Below are 22,358 nucleotides of genomic sequence, written 5' to 3' on the forward strand. Positions count from 1 at the left end.
ACAGGGTTTATTTGTATGGCTTTTCTTCCAAAAATCGTCAATCATTTATTATTTTTTACTAAAGGAAGAAAGCAAACAATTTCAATGTCTAAACAGCAAAAACCTGCCTGGTAAAAAAATGTTTCTTTAAAACGAAAACGACAACAGTGGCCATGTTTTTTTGCATTCAACATTACATACTATCATAATATTGACCCTACTTCATGAATATTCATAACTCATACCCCCAAAACCATTATTATTAATGTAAATTATCATAATTGTCACCTTGCGATTGGTTGATCGGGTCTACGTCACTAAATCCCAGCCGCACCCTAAATGCTGGTGTTCTAAAGCTGTACCGACGCCTAGCCCAACCACCGAAAACACCATAACCAACACAATTGTCTTTAAAATTGCTTTTCAACTACAAGCCAGTACCCATTCTTCAATTGAGATGAGTTTTGAAGACATTTTTATTCGGCTTATAGTTTTATGACAGCTTTATCACCCGTCAAAATTCAACCAGACTTCATTTTGCGGACAAAGAGATATGCAGTATAGTATGCTACACACCACTCTAGCATCGATGACATTTGAACCGTTATTAGAGTTTAGACTTAGTGACCCGGGCCCACCGTCAGTACACTACATGCAAGCTTGCATTAAAATTATGGACAACTGAGAACTTCATGCAGTGGTAGGCATATCATAACTGCACAACATTCAATTTCATAACAAAGAGTCGTAAACGGTACTTTTTTTGCTGTTGTTCCTACACACGGAAATATTGTGTCACCAGAGTGAAAACGCGTCCGCTCGCACTGCCGTTGTGTTGCAGCCATCGCTCAGACAGTTTGTAAACTACACACAAAGCGGACATCATAAGCTCATTATAAAGGCTTAGCTATGGGTTTTGTTCACCAATAAAACTAGACATTAGTACCCTAAAGATGACTTCAGACAACCAGCAAGAATCGTCCTACGATCTAGCGTTCTACGATGTGGCGCTTTCCTGTCCAAAACACCCGTATGCCTGTGGCATGTCTGGTGTGTACGATCGACGGATGTTCGAGATATCGGAGAAAGACAAACCCGTCCAAGGTAATTACAATATAACCGTTTTTATGTCTGCATTCGCTATCAAACATTGACAGTTATAGTGGCCTTGGATGTTCCACTAAAGAACAAACACCAATCCACCCGTTAAAATGTACAAAATCTACAACAAATCTAACATGCCTTGTTTGACAATATTATTGCACTCTAAAATCAAACCAGAACAAAAATTATAATTTGAGTGATTTACAAAACCAAAAGCGTTCCCAATATCTATGGGACAAACAGTACTTTACACATTCACGTTAACTGGAAACATTTGATTGCCGTGGATTGTTAAAAATAAATGCTGTCAAAATAAATCAGAATGCATCATGATGTGTTTGAGAAAATTAGACAGTGCATCCTAGTTGGTTTGTAGGGCTTGTTTGCAGTTATGCGGGGGAAGCAATTTGTATAATAACCATCGGTTTTGTCTTAGTAACTAGTAACTACCAGTAACTAGTATCCTAGTTGCCAATAATGATACAGCAGATGTTAAAATTGAGCAATAACAGCCCAATAAGACAGACGCTAGGGATAAGTCTTCCAGCACCTTCTGCGGTGTACGTTTTCTCAAAAACAAACAATAAAACAACGCAGTTTGTGCTCTTAGAAAAGTATGTGTTTCAAAAGCAAACACAAATTTGATGAGCACCCAATATTAAAGTGTGCCACTTCTTTGAAGTGTGAGCTCTAAGAAAATGTTCCAAAGACATACCCCCCCCCCCCCAAAAAAAAAAAAAAAAATGATCATCATTCAATACAAAGTTGTAAAAAAAAATCTGTGATAATCTATAATTCTTTGTGGTTCATTCTTTGTTCGTTCTCACCACTGCAGGGTTTCCTTCTTCAATAACTCAAGATCAATGGGTTGGACTACGGTTTCAACGGCAACATAAAGACGGTAGGCTGACTAGCAACCTCTTCAACCCTTCACACGTGGAAAGTCAGACATCGCACACCACCAGCACAACCTGATCCTTGACCTATGCACTGAAACATTATGAGAACATTCAAGAGTAATTTCGGACATGTTTTTATTTAACCAAGAACTGTCCAACTTGCGTGCAGAACTTAAGCATAAAACTTTCTCTGAAAATGTTAGTCGACTAGTTATTATATTTATGCCAAAAGATTTCTCAAATCAGAGTGATTCGGGTAGATTTTCGGTTGTAACCCATCACACAATTTGCCTTACAGACAAAAGAAAGACGCGGGAACCATACGACTTTTTACTCCACATGATATTAAACTAGGTTGACAGAGTGCAGGACCATACACGCGTCGGGCACGTGCCGCCATGATGCAGCTGTGGACGGCCGGCGTCTAAAGCCTCGCCCATGGGGTCATTTTATCGGTCACTTACTCGAATTGAACTGGAAATTGTCATGTCAACCACTGCTTAAAGTCATGTAAACAACATTTTGTGTACAGTAACTGAAACGTGAGAGCGAGACCTAAATTGAGTTTCCATTTTTTTTAACTCTATTTTTCGAGAACCACGTGGTGAATCACGAGGGTACCTTTCAAAATGGCGGGTTACATAACACTATATTTTTGGCCACACTCTATTCCAAGTGCAGCTAAAACAGGAGCCTTGTACTTGATACTAAGTTGGAGACACCTCAGTTACTTGTTACTGAATACTTGTCCTTGAAATCACCTACTTCTTGCTACCCACACGTTGTACTGTTTTGTTACACAAACGGTTGTCATGGTTTTGTTTGGTTTTGTATTTTTGTATTTCACTTGAATTATGTTTGTGGATAGATACATATATTCATGTATTTAGGTTAATATTTTTGCTTTTAGGGGCAAAAAACTCCAAGATATACTCCGGGTCCATGCTAAAGTTGTTTGGCTAGTTATTGCGGTATTTTCACCCGAAACCCCACTCTGCAGCAGGCGCATATTCTTTACTTATTGGAGTAAATTGATCATCGTAGAACAAACAGTTATACTGAGCATGCTCTGTAAATGCTATTGGCAAAATGGAGATCTGGCAAAATTGCGGATTTTAGACGTTTCATGGAAATTTCTCCTTTAAAAACTGCTGTTTTTTGCACTTTGGACACCAGAGCATGGTAAAGTATTACAGTTTTAATGTTTGTCGTACTAACTAAAGGCAAATTTAAGTAAAATTTATTCTCAAAATGTGTTAATTTCAGGGAAAACATTTCTTGGACCGTCTAAATTTTCTGTGGGAAACTGAACATTTCATTCGCGCAGCGCAATAACAGTACTACTTGCGGTTTTTGGCTGAGCTTCAAGTTCATGTGTCATGTCTCAGTTATTTGTGCACATGCATCATCAAAACCCCAAATATCTGACCAGCTTTGTATAAAGATTTGTCGCATTGTAATGTTTGTATTTTGTGGACAAGATTGTTCTGTGGAAAAATATACAAATTTGATCACGGTTGGATTTCACGAGGTCAAGAATTGCACTAAAAACTGCACTGCTTAAAATGTGTGTACATGTTTTCTTCTTCACATGAATAAATAATTAAAAATGGTACCTAATGTTTAAATTGTGCACATTGGAGATGTGGGTACAAGTATCAAAAGTGGTCACTGCTATTTTCATCTGAACATAAAATATCTTCAAAAATATCACACCCAAAAATTGAACATTTTCCCCAAACATACACATGGTCACACATGAGGTCACTGTCACTAAAATAATCATTGAACATAATATATAATATTGTAAATCTTAATATTTAGAATACTGGAATACTTTTGTAACATTCCAATTGTGAATAACCAAATAAAATATTGTGTATAAATCTAAATGTATTCTTCAAAAAATTTGAGAATAAAAGATTTTTGATACAAATGTTAATTTATGTGTGTGTGTGTGTTTTCTTTTTAAGACATGGGTAGTGCATGCTACATTTTAATTATTGGGGGGGGGGCGGGGGGGACGGGGGGGGGGGGGGGGTATTTTGAAGTTAATTATCAAATTAATAATCTTTGTTTCCCAACTTGACAGTCCTGAAGTTTTACAGAGGCCAATTTGGTTTTACAGGTGACACTGGGAACAAAAACCTAATTAATGTTTTTGTATAACAAGTTCAAGCAACCGCACCCAACAAATAAAGAGTGGTTTGAAGTTAGGCCAAATATAAAACCGAAGCAATCTATACACATGCTTTTAGTTTCCTTTGAAATGTTAACAACCTATATTTATTTAGTGTGCCAAAATTGATTGATTTAAAAAAAAAACTAAAAAAATTCACACCAACAACATCTACGCTAAGCATGATCTACTTTTAAGGTTCATGTTCCACCAGACATATCTGGAAGGCAGCCATATAAATCCCAACTCATGCATGTCCCAAGTCATGTATTAATGCCTGTGTGATATGCCATCTATGGAGCAATGTTACACCAAGGTCACATCATTGTTGGGTAGTACAGCTTCTATGTGTAGGCCTACTAGGTCAATTGTCATAACACTGGAGCAGAGTGCAATGTTTACATTTATAGGGATCACCATGAAAACTCCAGTCTAAGTAAAAGGGTTCTTTAAAAAAAAACGTTTACAAACATCACAGCCCAATATTTAGTTTCATCATCTCATTACTGTTGGGGTTGTGCAGATTCTTTACAAAGGTCGTACACTGAAGCACACTGCAATATTTGTATTTAAGGGATCATCATTAAAACTCGCATAAAAACACATTAACCCAGGATTTAATTCCGGAATCTATTATTATTCCAATGAGGACTGAAATTGTGTTGTCTGTGTACCAACAAATATTTAGCAAAGGATTTCTGTCATTAAAAACTGCAATTGTTGTTAGAAAGTACAGTTACAGGCCTATGTACTGCAGTAAGGGATCACCTTGTAAAACCCAGGTATATGCAGGGTTGCTTTGTAACATTTATTTTGGGATCAACATCTACGCTGGTTCTCGTCAATGCCTTCCAGCAAATAAACAAGGGATTACATTACAAATTATAGTTTGGGATCCTTTTAATCATGACAGTTTTGTTTGACATTTTTGTTTTCTTGACCCATCGTTATATTATATCACTCCATGAACAACAAGTATTGTTTAGGATCGTGTTTAATTAAACACAATATAAAAACTAAAGTTAATAAAGATTATTTTGCAACAAACGTGACACTGTACACTGTTTACAACAACAAGTGGCTATTCTCTGGCAGTTATTTTTTTATTTTGTTAATTTTTTTTTTATTTATTGTTTTGAGCTAGGTTTGTTTGAATCTAGTTTCTAGTGTTTTTATTAGCAATATTAAATCCTTGACTAAGCCAAGGTTGATTTAACATCCAAATGCCTAACGACATGTTATTTTTTTTTAATAAACCGTTTATTGAAGGATCTGAACTGAAGATACTGCACTTGTGTGCCCCCCCCCCACCTAATTTCTATGGAGGTAGCGCGGGCACCCTATTACCATAGTTACCGGGTGAGACTTCACTATTTCATGTACAGCTGCATCAGGCCAAGTACATGAATACACCAGCTCCTCACAATAAACACGGTTTTCGACATGTACAATGTACACTGCACACACCAGTAATTGTGTGTGTATTATGTGTACATATATGGACGTGGGCATGCCTAACTAAGCCTGTCACAACTGAGCATTTTATACACAATTACTGTGAGGTTATCCCCCTAAATTGATGCTCTTTGTTGTTGGGTATTCAGCATGTTGACACTTTTTTAATTGATCAGACAGCTGATTTCCCATTTTTCCTTTTTTAATTTTACAAGGCTCCGATATATTGTAATATAGAAAATTAAAAACACACTGTAAGGTTACATGTAAGTCTGTTGACCTCTTCTCTCATTTGTAAGGCAAATTATAAACACATATGGTTTAATACTCATCTACTCATTTGCATACTGTCTACATGTTGGTGGAAAATGTGACCGAAAGGCTGTGCATGTACTGGTACATGTAGTTGAGAGACTGGTTACATTTCTATGAGCATGTTTGCTTCGGTGTACAGTAGGCCTATGTTCCTGTGTAGTGTACTTGTTGTATGGTACATGAATGTGTTCATTACATTGTACATACTTTATTTACAATGTATGTATGAGTAGGCCTTAGGGGCCTGTATGGAGAGAATCAGGAAGTAGAGACATGTACCATGTGCATGTAATCTCAAAAACATTATACTTTCTTTATATTTTTTAACATAATTTAATAAGTCTTTTTGTAAAACATGATGAAAACATTCGATTGTTTTTTTTAGTGTCTTATATGAAAATAGTGCTGTGAACACATGAACACAGGACAAGCACATATACATGGGGACAATATTTTCCTACTACCATTATGTTTTTCTTGAAGGGGGATGCAATGTTTAAAATCACATTCATAAATATTCCAGACAGTTTCTCGTACTCCTATTGGTGGAGAGCGCGTCACGTGGGAGTGTTTAAACGGTTGATAATGACCAGTGTTTATAACTGGCTGGCTTCTGCGTGTCAGGCGCGCAAGATTAACACGCGGAACGCAATTCATGGCTATTAGTAACAGCGCGTAATCTATTTCTAAGCACGCGCGCGTAATCTATTTCTAAGCGCGCGCAACCCACCCGCACACAACCCACCCGCAACAGACTCTTCACAAAGTTTTTGAAAAAAATATTTCAAATCTCAATTTTTGTTAAATAAAAGGCCATATATGAATGGGAATAAAAGAGTAGTGACTCGTTCTTAAACGTCTGTTTAAAACCTTGCAGGGTCGTTGCCGTGCGCTAAAGGCCCTCGCTTTTGGCTCGGGCCTTTATCACACGGCAATTCGACCCTGAAATTGATGCTCTTTGTTGTTGGGTATTCAGCATGTTGACACTTTTTTAATTGATCAGACAGCTGATTTCCCATTTTTCCTTTTTTAATTTTACAAGGCTCCGATATATTGTAATATAGAAAATTAAAAACACACTGTAAGGTTACATGTAAGTCTGTTGACCTCTTCTCTCATTTGTAAGGCAAATTATAAACACATATGGTTTAATACTCATCTACTCATTTGCATACTGTCTACATGTTGGTGGAAAATGTGACCGAAAGGCTGTGCATGTACTGGTACATGTAGTTGAGAGACTGGTTACATTTCTATGAGCATGTTTGCTTCGGTGTACAGTAGGCCTATGTTCCTGTGTAGTGTACTTGTTGTATGGTACATGAATGTGTTCATTACATTGTACATACTTTATTTACAATGTATGTATGAGTAGGCCTTAGGGGCCTGTATGGAGAGAATCAGGAAGTAGAGACATGTACCATGTGCATGTAATCTCAAAAACATTATACTTTCTTTATATTTTTTAACATAATTTAATAAGTCTTTTTGTAAAACATGATGAAAACATTCGATTGTTTTTTTTAGTGTCTTATATGAAAATAGTGCTGTGAACACATGAACACAGGACAAGCACATATACATGGGGACAATATTTTCCTACTACCATTATGTTTTTCTTGAAGGGGGATGCAATGTTTAAATGCAGTTTCTCGTACTCCTATTGGTGGAGAGCGCGTCACGTGGGAGTGTTTAAACGGTTGATAATGACCAGTGTTTATAACTGGCTGGCTTCTGCGTGTCAGGCGCGCAAGATTAACACGCGGAACGCAATTCATGGCTATTAGTAACAGCGCGTAATCTATTTCTAAGCACGCGCGCGTAATCTATTTCTAAGCGCGCGCAACCCACCCGCACACAACCCACCCGCAACAGACTCTTCACAAAGTTTTTGAAAAAAATATTTCAAATCTCAATTTTTGTTAAATAAAAGGCCATATATGAATGGGAATAAAAGAGTAGTGACTCGTTCTTAAACGTCTGTTTAAAACCTTGCAGGGTCGTTGCCGTGCGCTAAAGGCCCTCGCTTTTGGCTCGGGCCTTTATCACACGGCAATTCGACCCTGCCGGCTTTAAACGACCGCGTAAGAACTCGTCGCTACCCTTTTATTCTCTTATTAAATTCGAGCCTTTAAGAAGTCTCATTTTGTTTTGATGAGTATATTTCCTCTATACGCCTCTCTTAATATTTATGCATGACGTCATAATTCTGACCCAAAATGAGACTATAGGGGCACGTCTGCCACCACTTGCAGTGGCTGCGCCTATAGCCTTGTTTTGGGTTAGCATGTTATTTTCATGACATTGTTTTACTCATTTCTCAAAAATTACAGCACCTCAGCAACTAGTATTTATCTATCATTATCTTCAAACGGTGTAAGTTTAATGTAAATCTGTGGACATTGTGTTTTGTGTTACAAAAAGTACCCAAATCCTTCAATAAGAGAGGCGTTTACTGCCAAGAGGACTGGCCTTTTTTTATTTTTTATGCCCATAATTAAACTCATCACTGGCCACATGCCAAACAGTATGAATGACTTACATGTATTGGGTTTTCACAGAGTGATGTGTGCATTGGTTTGTACCCATCACTTTATTGTATCTCGGTATTTCGTTTTCATAAAGTGACATGTGTTAAACTCATCCAAACTGTTGAACATTTAAAACAAGATTGTAAAGACATTAAAAGGTCTGTACTGAGGAAGAAGACAGCTTTACCGATTTTGGTTTTACATTATTTTTTATTTTTGAGTACATGTAGTACAATCACAATTCTCAAAACATCATGTTTCAATTTGCTGTGGTGAATGTTTACCATGTTTACACACCTGTGTTCCAACACCCTTACATGTACATGTATGTTCCGACAACTTTAATGAATTTTCTTAACCCAAGTCCTAGTTCAAGCCCTATAGCCTTAACCCTGCCTAGCCTGTAGATCACAAGGGGTAGTTATCGGAGCAGTCATCCTAGTGAACCAATGCATACATCAATTGTGGCATGAACGTCAAATTGTTTGCCATCTCCTCACAATTATTTCCGTCAGATACATGCTACATGCAGTGTGTTGGAAAAGATAACGAGGAATATAACTTTTTAATACATGTAGATGTTGAATTTGCATCTGGGATAAAGATTAGTTTGGTTTCATTCTTACATAAAACATTACACCAAATGTGTGTTTATAGCACTTTATACTCTGTGGAAAAAAAGTTCTTTTTCACAGAACTCGGTAGAGTATGGATACAGTTGCTATAAAAGCAAATGAGTATCAGTTTGGTTCAATGTTTGTTAAATTTGGCACAACGGCTTATCTGACTCCACTGTCTACATGTACACACAGCTCATGGTTCATGCATGCACTATGGTTTCTATGTTTTCACATGTATGGGCATACATTCAGCGTTCCATCAGCATAAAGTGTGCATACAGCATGTTTTGCATAATTTATGAAAAGAAGAGGTCAGCCAGAGCAGCCAGATATGGCTTTTGAACTCTTGGTACATCTGAAGGTGTGTTTACATTTGCAATACGAACATGTAGACGTAGATGTCCCAAAAGTATTACACAAGTAAATTTACTAACATTATTTTTTTGGGAATTGCAAGTCCAAACTAAGAATCAAGGCTAATTTTGTTGATATAATACTAGATGTTTTAAAATACATCTTGGCTGTGTACACATTGTAATGAAAATAAATGTGTATTTAATAGGCAGTTTGTGTCATAATATAAGTCTGATGAAAGCTTTTCTTTTGTGTGATTTTAACGAAAATGTTTCAACACATACTGTGCAGATACTGTATGAGAAAAACAAATGATAATCACTGACATAGTTTAAGCAAGGTAACACTATGTACAATGTACAGTCAGATTTATAGTTTATTAGATAGGCCTTTACAGTAGGCCTACATGTACAACAATACATGTACACAGGCATTTGTTTAACATTTGGACACGCAAGTTCCTGAATACATAAATAAAACATCATACCAATATCTGACAATCATTGGGCAGTGGTAACATTCTAAAGAAATACTGTTGACTTGAAATCTCTCCTTTTTATCTCCGCAAATTTGTCAGGGGTGGGAATGAGTATAGTTTCCCCCCCCCCCCCCTTAATAAAAAAAAATAAATAAAAATTAATAAATATAGGGCCTTTAGACGATACCTCCGGGAAAAACCTTCGCATTTTGGCAGCCGGCTAGAAAGTACACGCAAGCTTACCATGACTACACGTCTTTTTGCCCGGCGAAACATGACGCGTACAGTGTTTTTTCAACAGAGGGCGGTTTTAAAGTAAACATAGGTCACATCGTCTATAGCAGAAAAGAAAAAAAATTATAATAATAATATTTTTAAAAACCTACAGAAAAAATCCCAATAATAGGCCTAATTATAAAAATATATTATAATAATAATAATAATAGTAAAAATAACGTTTCAAAGTATTTGGGAGATATGTTGGTACTACGGCGATGTGAGAGGGAAACCCCAAATGGGGAAAACCCTTTTGGTAGGGCCTGAAAACCAATCTACACACAATATTAGGTTCCGTTCTGGAGGGGTAGAATTCAAACTGATTTAGAAACCACTGACTCAACCGTCGATTTCACAAAACTCTTCCGAACTTAAGACTTATCTTAGGACTTAAGATTGAGTCCCAACCCTGCACTGTAGCATGTAGACCTTAAGATTAATCCTAAGTTAGGACGAGTAACCCGTCCTAACTCGAGATAAGATGAGTCCTAATTCTTTGTGAAATCGACCCCAGATCCTCAGGTCAGGGCTTAAAATTAACATCGCTGGCTCAAGGCCAGTGATTCTAGCGCCGGGCCAGTAAACTTACGAATGTAGGCCTACGGTCCGGCGGTCTTGTGTTTTTTTACTAGTAATTAACTGAACTTTCAACTTTTAATCTGATGGGCAGACCTTCCAAGTCTCACGCATAAGTCGTGAGACTCACGCATTTGGGCTCTGTCTCACGCTCACACGCACAGCAACCATTTTGTCACGCATTGGGGCCAGACCGGAAAAAAAATAAAAATTAACGACAATGTATTGCCAAATCCCGCTCGTGTGTACAAAAAGCGCAATCTTCAATGATTGTCCACAATTAAATTTCTGCACTTTTTTTTTTTTTTTATTAAAAAAGAAGAAGAAAAAAAAAAAGTTGGCCTCTGGACTTGGCATCTCTGGATGGGCCTAAATGCAAATTCTTTACATTGAGTTGAGTATTGAAGTATCACTCAAAAGAAAAATGAGAATTACACATCTTCTCTTAGTTCTTATTCCGAATACAGCTCAACAGTGAAAGATGGTGTTCTTCTCATTTTGATTTTCTGTTGATTTCTAACAAATTTACTGGTGCAGTCAAAGTTTTTGAGCTACATGAACAAGCCCTACAGTCCTGTGTATTATTTCCTCAAATTTCAGCTCTGAGGTTTCAAGCAAATTTGTGTTGAGCTACATGTAGGCCTACTACATGTACAGAGCAGGTGCAAGCTTCATTGTACATGTATTGTACACACATGTAGGCCAACAGCTACATGTCCATGTAATTGGGCCAAGCTGGTCGATGACAGTTACAGCGTGTGTAGTGTGTGTGTAATCCGAGTGAACACATGTTTGAATCATTGCCATAAACCCAGCTTTATGAATGACTTCCGATCTTTTAGGCAATCAATCAGTGTGTGGGTGTCTCGTCAAATTATTCAATTTGTTGTAATAACTAGGCAATTACTGTATTTGACAAGTGAGTTGTACAATTCTCTGTACATGCACAATTTGTGGGGCCTATTACAAAAAAATTAATGGACTTATAAGAAAGGACTCGCAATCACACACTTGTAAACAATATATACAATAGGCAAAATTAATTTATTTATTTAAAGGCAGTGGACACTTTTGGTAATTACTAAAAATAATTATTATCATAAAACCTTTCTTGATTACGACCAGTGGGGAGAGGTTAATAGTATAAAACACTGTGAGAATCGGCTCCCTCTGAAGTGCCGTAGTTTTCGAGACAGAAGTAATTTTCCATGAATTTGATTTCGAGACCTCTAGTTTAGAACTTGAGGTCTCGAAATCAACCATTTAAACACACACAACTTCGTGTGACAAGGGTGTTTTTTTCTTTCATTATTATCTCGTAAGTTCGATGACCGACTGAGTTCAAATTTTCACAGGTTTGTTATTTTATGCATATGTTGAGATACACGGACTGTGAAGGCTTGTCTTTGACAACTACCAATAGTGTCCACTGCCTTTAAACAAAAGTTCTAAGAGCATCTCTTTGGATTTTTAAATGCTTCAGACTAGTAAACGTACAAAGCGTACCGCAACATGATCCCAGTACTTCATGATTATTTCTCCAAGGGGCTTCGAAGCACTTAGTCTGGCAGTCCTTTTAGGATTATTTACTGTGCCGGCACTGTACACATGTGTCCTTTTAAAGCAAGACACTTAACCATGATGCTTGGCTTCAGATGGGACGTAAAGCCATTGGTCCCGTGTGTTCAGGCCCGCGAGAGCGGGGGGTGCTGTGGGTGTTGCAGCACCCCTACCAAAAATGAAGGGGGTGCTGGAATATGCTATAGCACCCCTACTTTTTGAACGTTAATGGTTGTAACACAATAACTATTTTTAACTCACCCCTAAAATCCCTGAGTGAAAAATTTGTAACACTTTATAACAAATAAATTTTTAACTCCCACTATTTAGCCAGCGCCGCTACGCTAAAAGTAAAATCATGCAGCAAAGATAGGATAGAACTGCTTTTAAAAACACATGTACAATGCCATGCGTGAGGAGGGAGGTAGATGTCTAGCTGTGTGTATGTCGATCGCGATGTTGTCAAGTCCGATCGGTTCTTAGCACGAAGGTCAGACAACTCGTCCCTCGGACAACTCGTCCGTTCGGACAACTTGACGGTTCAGACAGCTCGAACGTTCGGACAACTCGAGAGTTAAGACAACTCGACTTTGAGACAACTCGACGGATGGCCAAGACAAGTCGACGGTTGAGCGGCCGACCTCTGTTACTGCCGTGTTTCAAACACACAAATTTTTCTGTATAGCCTAAATCCTGCGATTCTATAATTTATCATTATTATTTATAAATTATATCACAAGAAAGTGTGGTGTCCCAGTGAAGCCATACGTGGAAGAAACATCTGTTATGACTATTGTCCTGTGAGACTTTGTGTATGACTCTATTACTTAGCCAGCTGCAGTTCTCTGTTCAACTCATTCAAGACAGGTTGAAAACATTAAAACATTAAAACATTATGATACAGCTCTATTGTTTTATTAGAAGATTTACTTTTGTTTACTTTACTTATTGGCCTAAGATTGCACTACAGAGCATCTAGAATGCCTTAGGCGTGCCCGGTGTGGCGGACTCAGATGTCCGGCTTGCTCAAAGATCCGGATAATCAAATACGATAGTATTACGTCATGCTATGCCTGCGCACAGCAAGCGAACGTAGTCGATTTTAGTGCCGTGCTGAGTCGGCTGTTTTGCTCTAGCTCGGAGCTGTCATGGCAGCGTCCACAAGTAAATCGTGTGGTGAACGAGTGGAGCGTCTACGAAAGTATTGCGAAAAAAGTAATCACATAATAAAGTATTTTAAGAGCGGGAATTACAGAGAAGGTTCTTCTGAAAGCCAGAAGAGGTTTTGGGTTGCCCCTCGAAAAAGCACTCGTACGATAACAAAAAAGGCCTCGAAGATTTATTCGGGAGATATAGCAGAGCACTGGAGACTCACGCCCGCAACGACAGCATGCTACATCATCCCGGAAAGCTTGGCATGCCAGACATCTCAGACTGTGACTACTGCATGCCGTAATGCCCTGTGACGTCACCCGGATCTCTGAGCACGACACCAGACCCCAGGCAGTAAAAGGCTTCGCGTTCCGCTTAATTATAGAAGCATCTTCAAAAGGTACATTTAAGTGCCAAATAATGGCTCAGAATCCACGACAGAGCATCTAGGACCAATAAACTTCCGGGGCCCTTAAGCGGGCCACGGACCCCATGCCGTATTGGCTTCGCAAACCCCGCTCGCCGATTCTCTGGAAAATCCAGCACCCCTTGGAAAAAATGTGCTCTCGTGGGCCTGCATGTGTTGTGTTACGCATGTAAAAGAACCCAATGCATTTATCGGGTTTTGCCCTGTGTTCCTGGTTCAATTGGCAGCATTGCGCCAATTGTAAAACATTACATGGTGCTATGTAAAAGGATTAGGTTTCATAGTTGAAACGTAGTCCCACATACCTTGCAGGAAATACTGTATAATACAGTGCCAGCTACATGTGTATATAAGAAGCCACTATGTCACAAAGCAAACTGCAAACCTCAAGATTTTGTAAATGTTTGAAAATTGTATAATAAAACCCAGTACTTTAAAAGAGCTATGATTTTTGGCCCCAGGGGCTTTGGAGCACTTTGTATGGCAGTCCTTTCAGGATTATTCACTGTACTTTCTCTACACTTAACTCAAAATTGTTCTTTTGCCCAACTCCTCCAACTAGGATTTAGTTGTTACCGCTACTTGCTCGACTTAAATTTTGTGTCATAAAACAGATGGGTGTCTGGGCACCTACAAAGATTTAATGATTGTGGAACTTATTGGGTTCGAACCCATGACCTCTGCAATCTTGACCAGAACCACTAGACCACTCCTCGTGCCCGATATCGAGAGGCTAGAATCCTGTTATTACCAATACTATAGTTGAATTCTTGTTGTTGGAGTCCAAGTGGGTCTGAGTCCCTGTTGTGAGTCCATACAAGTACGCACCCCCCCCCTCCCCACCACCACCGATTTTGAGTCCCCTTTTGTCTTGATGATGTTAGGTGGGGCACGTTGAATCATGTAAATAATTACAGTTTCTGTAGTTGAGGTCTTGCATGTACATACCGTCCGCGTATGGGTCTGGGTCCCTGTTGTACTAGCCTTTAGTCAAGGCGCACCAGCAACCCCAGATATCACAAACCCAAATGTCACGTGCACGAAAAAAGACCAGCTCGAGTGGCGAAGCGCCTTTACCAACTCTTTATTTTGCTACAGATTTTGGTAGGAGAAATGTAGTGCATAATGCATTGCGTGATGAGTTGTTGGCCATAAGAAGACACAAGTCCGAAGATTATAATACATGGACATGTACCTAGATTGGACGCATGCTTACAAACGTGCGCGAACATACGCGCCATTAGTCGCACACAAAAATTACTGGTTCTTCGCTCAAAAGTCATGTGCTGAGAGCAACGCAAGGAAAATGCGTTATAATCATTTCACGATCATGAGTAAACTGATTAAAAAACAAGTTGGTGAAGGTGCTTCGCGGCTTTGCCCTCCCGCTGGAATTTTTAGTGCGTGCTATCTGGGGGTGCTTTCGACGCGTGCGCCTTGACTAAAGGCTACTGTTGTACTATACCCAAGTGCAACCCCCCCCCTCCCCCCCTCCACCGAGTTTGTGTCCCCTTTTGTGTCGATGGCGAGAAGCCACTTCAAATCCTGTATTTACTATTGCTGTACTCAAGTTTTTGTTGGAAGAGACTGAGTATGGAACTGAGTCCCTATTGTACGAGTCTGAGTCCAAGTCCAACCCCCCCCCCCTGTTTTTAGGTACAATAACCATGATAGCAAAAATAGGTGCATCAAACCTTGAAATAGGCATTAAATTCCAACAGCGGAGAGGGTGGCACATCACCCCTCATCAGACTCCCTAGATTGCACCAGAGAGCATCTATGGCCTTTAAATTTTTCCCGGGGCCCTAAATCGGGCCCGGGACCCAACGACGTTAATGGTATGGCCCCCAACTTTCAAGATGGATTGACGCCCTTGGTTTGTCGGAACAAAGCTGTCGATGCTGTTTAAAAAAGAACAACTTTTGTTGAATATATAGTGCTGTATTTCCTTTGTGTTTGTGTTAAATAAAATGCATTGAGGGGTTATTATGTTTTAAATTGGCAATAATATCTCACCTCCAAAAGGTAAATTTAAGTGCCAAATAATGGCTCAGAATGCACGACAGAGCATCTATGACCAAAAAACTTCCGGGGTCCTTAAGCGGGCCACGGACCCCACGCCGTATTGGCTTCGCATACCCCGCTCGCCGATTCTCTGGAAAATCCAGCACCCCTTGGAAAAAATGTGCTCTCGTGGGCCTGCATGTGTTGTGTTACGCATGTAAAAGAACCCAATGCATTTATAAAAAAAAAGAAGAGGTTTCGCCCCTGTGTTCCTGGTTCAATTGGCAGCATTGCGCCAATTGTAAAACATTACATGGTGCTATGTAAAAGGATTAGGTGTCATAGTTAAAACGTAGTCCCACATAATACCTTGCAGGAAATACTGTATAATACAGTGCCAGCTATATAAGAAGCGTATTATAAAGCTATATTTATATTTGTATACAAAGCAGACCGCAAACCTCAAGATTTTGTAAATGTTTGAAAATTGTATAATAAATCCCAGTACTTTAAAAGAGCTATGATTTTTGGCCCCAGGGGCTTTGGAGCACTTTGTATGGCAGTCCTTTTAGGATTATTCACTGTAGTTTCTCTACACTTAACTCAAAATTGTTCTTTTGCCCAACTCCTCCAACTAGGATTTAGTTGTTACCGCTACTTGCTGACTTAAATTTTGTGTCATAAAACAGATGGGTGTCTGGGCACCTACAAAGATTTAATGATTGTGGAACTTATTGGGTTCGAACCCATGACCTCTGCATTCTTGACCAGAACCAGTAGACCACTCCTCGTGCCCGATATCGAGAGGCTTGAATCCTGTTATTACCAATACTATAGTTTAATTCTTGTTGTTGGAGTCCAAGTGGGTCTGAGTCCCTGTTGTGAGTCCATAGAAGTACGCAACCCCCCCCCCCCCCACCACCACCGATTTTGAGTCCCCTTTTGTCTTGATGATGTTGAGGGGCCACTTTGAATCATGTAAATAATTACAATTTCTGTAGTTGAGGTCTTGCATGTACATACCCTCCGCGTATGCGTCTGGGTCCCTGTTGTACTAGCCTTTAGTCAAGGCGCACCAGCAACCCCAGATATCACAAACCCAAATGTCACGCGCACGAAAAAAGACCAGTTCGAGTGGCGAAGCGCCTTTACCAACTCTTTATTTTGCTACAGATTTTGGTAGGAGAAATGTAGTGCATAATGCATTGCGTGATGAGTTGTTGGCCATAAGAAGACACAAGTCCGAAGATTATAATACATGAACATGTACCTAGATTGGACGCATGATTACAAACATGCGCGAACATACGCGCCATTAGTCGCACACAAAAATTACTGGTTCTTCGCTCAAAAGTCATGTGCTGAGAGCAACACACGGAAAATGCCTTATAAATAGTTCACGATCATGAGTAAACTGATTAAAAAACAAGTTGGTAAAGGTGCTTCGCGGCTTTGCCCTCCCGCTGGAATGTTTAGTGCGTGCTATCTGGGGGTGCTTTCGACGCGCTCGCCTTGGCTAAAGGCTACTGTTGTACTATACCCAAGTGCAACCCCCCCTCCCCCCCTCCACTGAGTTTTTGTCCCCTTTTGTGTCGATGGCGAGAAGCCACTTCAAATCCTGTATTTACTATTGCTACACTCAAGTTTTTGTTGGAAGAGACTGAGTATGGAACCGAGTCCCTATTGTACGAGTCTGAGTCCAAGTCCAACCCCCCCCCCCTGTTTTTAGGTACAATAACCATGATAGCAAAAATAGGTGCATCAAACCTTGAAATAGGCATTAAATTCCAACATCTGAGAGGGTGGCACATCACCCCTCATCAGACTCCCTAGATTGCACCAGAGAGCATCTATGGCCTTTAAATTTTTCCCGTGGCCCTAAATCGGGCCCGGGACCCAACGACGTTAATGGTATGTCCCCCATCTTTCAAGATGGATTGACGCCCCTGGTTTGTCGGAACAAAGCTGTCGATGCTGTTTAAAAAAGAACAACTTTTGTTGAATATATAGTGCTGTATTTCCTTTGTGTTTGTGTTAAAGGAACACATTGCCTTGGATCGGTCGAGTTGGTCTTTGGAAAGCGTTTGTAACCGTTTTTTATAAAATGCATATGGCTGGAAAGATGTTGTAAAAGTAGAATATAATGATCCACACAAACATGCCTCGAAATTGCGTGGTTTTCCCTTTACCTTGTCGACTAACACGTCGGCCATTTATGGGGGTCAAAATTTTGACTCCCATAAATGGCCGACCGTGTTAGTTCGCACAGTAGAAGGAAAACCACGCAATTTCGAGGCAAACTTGTGTGGATCATTGTATTCTACTTTTAAAACATCTTTCCAACCATATGCATTATATAAAAAACGGTTACAAACGCTTTTGTTTTGACCAACTCGTCCGATCCAAGGCAACGTGTTCCTTTAAATAAAATGCATTGAGGGGTTATTATGTTTTAAATTGGCAATAATATCTCACCTCCAAAAGGTAAATTTAAGTGCCAAATAATGGCTCAGAATGCACGACAGAGCATCTATGACCAAAAAACTTCCGGGGTCCTTAAGCGGGCCACGGACCCCACGTCGTATTGGCTTCGCATACCCCGCTCGCCGATTCTCTGGAAAATCCAGCACCCCTTGGAAAAAATGTGCTCTCGTGGGCCTGCATGTGTTGTGTTACGCATGTAAAAGAACCCAATGCATTTATAAAAAAAAAGAAGAGGTTTCGCCCCTGTGTTCCTGGTTCAATTGGCAGCATTGCGCCAATTGTAAAACATTACATGGTGCTATGTAAAAGGATTAGGTGTCATAGTTAAAACGTAGTCCCACATAATACCTTGCAGGAAATACTGTATAATACAGTGCCAGCTATATAAGAAGCGTATTATAAAGCTATATTTATATTTGTATACAAAGCAGACTGCAAACCTCAAGATTTTGTAAATATTTGAAAATTGTATAATAAATCCCAGTACTTTAAAAGAGCTATGATTTTTGGCCCCAGGGGCTTTGGAGCACTTTGTATGGCAGTCCTTTTAGGATTATTCACTGTAGTTTCTCTACACTTAACTCAAAATTGTTCTTTTGCCCAACTCCTCCAACTAGGATTTAGTTGTTACCGCTACTTGCTTGACTTAAATTTTGTGTCAGAAAAAAGATTTAATGATTGTGGAACTTATTGGGTTCGAACCCATGACCTCTGCATTCTTGACCAGAACCACTAGACCACTGCTCGTGCCCGATGTTGAGAGGTTAGAATTCTGTTATTACCAATACTATAGTTGAATTCTTGTTGTTGGAGTCCAAGTGGGTCTGAGTCCCTGTTGTGAGTCCATACAAGTACGCCCCCCCCCCCCCACCACCAGCGACCGATTTTGAGTCCCATTTTGTCTCGATGATGTTGAGGGGCCACTTTGAATTATGTAAATAATTACAATTTCTGTAGTTGAGGTCTTCGGACCCTCCGCGTATGGGTCTGGGTCCCTTAGTCAAGGCGCACCAGCAACCCCAGATATCACAAACCCAAATGTCACGCGCACGAAAAATTAGACCAGCTCGAGTGGCGAAGCGCCTGTACCAACTTTTTTTTTGCTACCGATGTTGGTACATGTAGGAGAAATGTAGTGCATAATGCATTGCGTGCTAAGTTGTTGGCCATAAGAAGACCCAAGTCTGAAGATTATAATAATACATGTACATGTACCTAGATTGGACACATGCTTACAAACGTGCGCGAACATACGCGCCATTAGTCGCACAAATAAATTACTGGTTCTTGGCTCAAAAGTCATGTGCTGAGAGCAACGCAAGGAAAATGCATTATAATCATTTCACGATCATGAGTAAACTGATTAAAAAACAAGTTGGTAAATGTGCTTTGCGGCTTTGCCCTCACGCCGGAATTTTTAGTGCGTGCTATCTGGGGGTGCTTTCGACGCGTGCGCCTTGACTAAAGGCTACTGTTGTACTATACTCAAGTGCAACCCCCCCCCCCCCCCCCTCTCCACCGAGTTTGTGTCCCCTTTTGCCTCGATGGCGAGAAGTCACTTCAAGTCCTGTAATTACTAATGCTATAATCGAGTTCTTGTTGGAAGAGTCCGAGTGTGGAACTGAGTCCCTGTTGTACGAGTCTGAGTGCAATTCCAACCCCCCCCCCTCCCCCACCGAGATTGAGTCCCCTTCATAGTTCAAATTCCACCCGAGAAATAATGCCTGTGAGTGTGTTCAAAGGACTCAGGACAGTACTGAGTAAACAGCTTTCACTCATCGGTGTATGGGTAAAAACCAAAATTAATATTCATTATCCCCGATGCAAATATAACATCTATTATATCGTTGCTGCCAAAACATAGGTGTTGAATTGCCCATTGCTACCGGGCATTCTTGGTAGTCAGTAGTCTAGTTGGTGAGACACTGGTTGTGGGTTCAAATCTCCCCCGAGTAATAATGCCTGAGAATTTAGTTCATAGCCCTTGAGAAATTAGTGAGTATACAGTGCTTTCACACATCGGTGCATGGGCATCAATCTGTCTTGAAAGATGGTTAGTCATAACATTTATGGCGTGGGGTCCGGGGCCCGCTTTGGGGCCCCCGAAATTTGTTACGCCGTAGATGCTAAAATTACAGTAACTGTAAATATTTCAATGTGCCTCCGATCCGGGTAGCATGCTCTAGCCGGAATGAAATAAACCCTGGCAGGGACCAGGGTTGAAAATCTCCGGATCGAAATTGCATTTTCCATTAAACGATTCACGCATGAGCTAGTTCACGTAAAGCCCAGTGTGAATGTTGCTTATCTCTGATCTGTGTCAAGAAGAAGCGAGGCTGAACCGGAGAGGTTTCAATGCGTTTCAAAAGGAGGTAGTGTGAAAAGGCCTAAAATGACACAAGTTTTAGGGGGCAAATCTGTCAAGAGTGAGCACACGAGTGTGAAACTTTTACGGCATGGGTACGGGCCCGCTTAAGGGCCCGGGAAAATTTTGCATTCTAGATGCTCTGTGGTGCAATCTTAGGCCAATAAGATGCATAAAGATTGGAACATAACATAAAGCCTTTAAAACGTGAGCAGCAGTAGAACCTTTTGGGTTAACAGCATCTTCAGTGAGCATGGGAGTGTGAAACAGTTACAGCATGGATCCGGGCCCACTTAAGGGCCCGAGAAAATTTTGCATTTAAGATGCTCTGTCGTGTAATCTTAGGCCATTTAAACGCCCAATGGCAAACGAAACAGAACAATAAGCCTTCAAAATTTGAGCAGTAGAATTTGGGCCTTTTTGGATTTTGGAAATACTTGAACTTTCATTTAAACAAAATGAAAAAGATGGGTTATGTATGTGTAGTTGATTGTTCGCAATGTTTGTACGCAAGGTTTGCGGGAAAAAAAGAAAACAATCTCAGAATTGTCTGAATTGACTATAGTGTCAAATGGAACAGAGTTAATGACAGCCTTGGGTGCTGGGCGTTACCTGGGTAAAACATGACCAATATCGCTCGAACTAGCCATTAAGGCCGCAGAACGGCAATGGCAAGTAGGACAGCGCGTCACCATTAAGTAAGCGTACAGTAACTATAAGAGAACTAAGAAGTAGGGAGATGACACACACGTACGTGCCCTTATAAGATACACGAGTTAACAAAAACTGGGGGGAACATTGCCCCCCCCCCCCCCCGGGATTGATGCCGATGACGGGACACAGGGTTTGGTCTTAGACAGTGCAATACTTGAGTTTCATGATAAAGGTGGTCAAAGACACAGGGTTTGGTCTTACACAGTGAAAAGGTTGGGGGGGGGGGGTACATTTGATATTGTGTCCCCCACCATCCAAAAGATGGGTGGGGGGACACACAGCCCCGTGTCCCCCCCCCCCCCCCTGATTGACGCAAAGGCATCGCTGTATGTGTAAAAACCAAAACTAATAAATAATAATAACCCGTTTTTATTAGGCTTTTCACACCCGAAGGGCGTCTCAAAGCGCTTCTACATTATTATCCCTGGTCATTGGGCCTTGAATCATTCCTTTTAAAAAAAACGTGGGAGTATACAGCCTGTGCAACGAATATGCGCTACTCGGATGATCAATCACAGGAACCATCTCTCCGTCACAGGTACCCATTTATCCCTGGGTGGAGAGAAGCAATAATAGTTAAGTGTCTTGCTCAGGGACACGATATCCACGACTTCCAAACCCACACTCAGCTGAACAGAATCACCAGAGCTTGAGTACGGTGCTCTTATTGTATTGTTGCATCTCCAGCAAACAGTATGCCACAATGCATCTTGGGAATTAAAAATTAGTCGCAACTAGTGTCAAAGTAATGCAACTATTTAAAGGGACACAGGGATGAGTTGGTCTATAAAAAGCGTTTATAACCAATTGTTATAAAATGCATAATGGTTGGACAGATGTTTTAAAAGTAGAAGACAGTGATCCACACGAATTTGCCTCGAAATTG

General features: G+C 40.2%; 1 protein-coding gene across 2 annotated transcripts in view; it reads left to right on the forward strand.

Annotated features, from left to right (window-relative positions):
* Positions 1–313: 313 nt before the first annotated feature.
* The window catches only part of LOC139945462 (phospholipid scramblase 3-like), a 99,861-nt gene continuing 77,816 nt past the window's right edge, over positions 314–22,358 (forward strand). For both annotated transcript variants that reach the window (XM_071942815.1, XM_071942817.1), the window contains exons 1-2: positions 314–1,083; positions 1,919–3,164. The gene's annotated coding sequence lies outside the window, so the exon portion shown is untranslated. The remainder of the gene's footprint in view (positions 1,084–1,918; positions 3,165–22,358) is intronic.

The sequence above is a fragment of the Asterias amurensis genome, chromosome 12 (genome assembly GCF_032118995.1).
Source record: "Asterias amurensis chromosome 12, ASM3211899v1".
Classification (NCBI taxonomy): domain Eukaryota; kingdom Metazoa; phylum Echinodermata; class Asteroidea; order Forcipulatida; family Asteriidae; genus Asterias; species Asterias amurensis.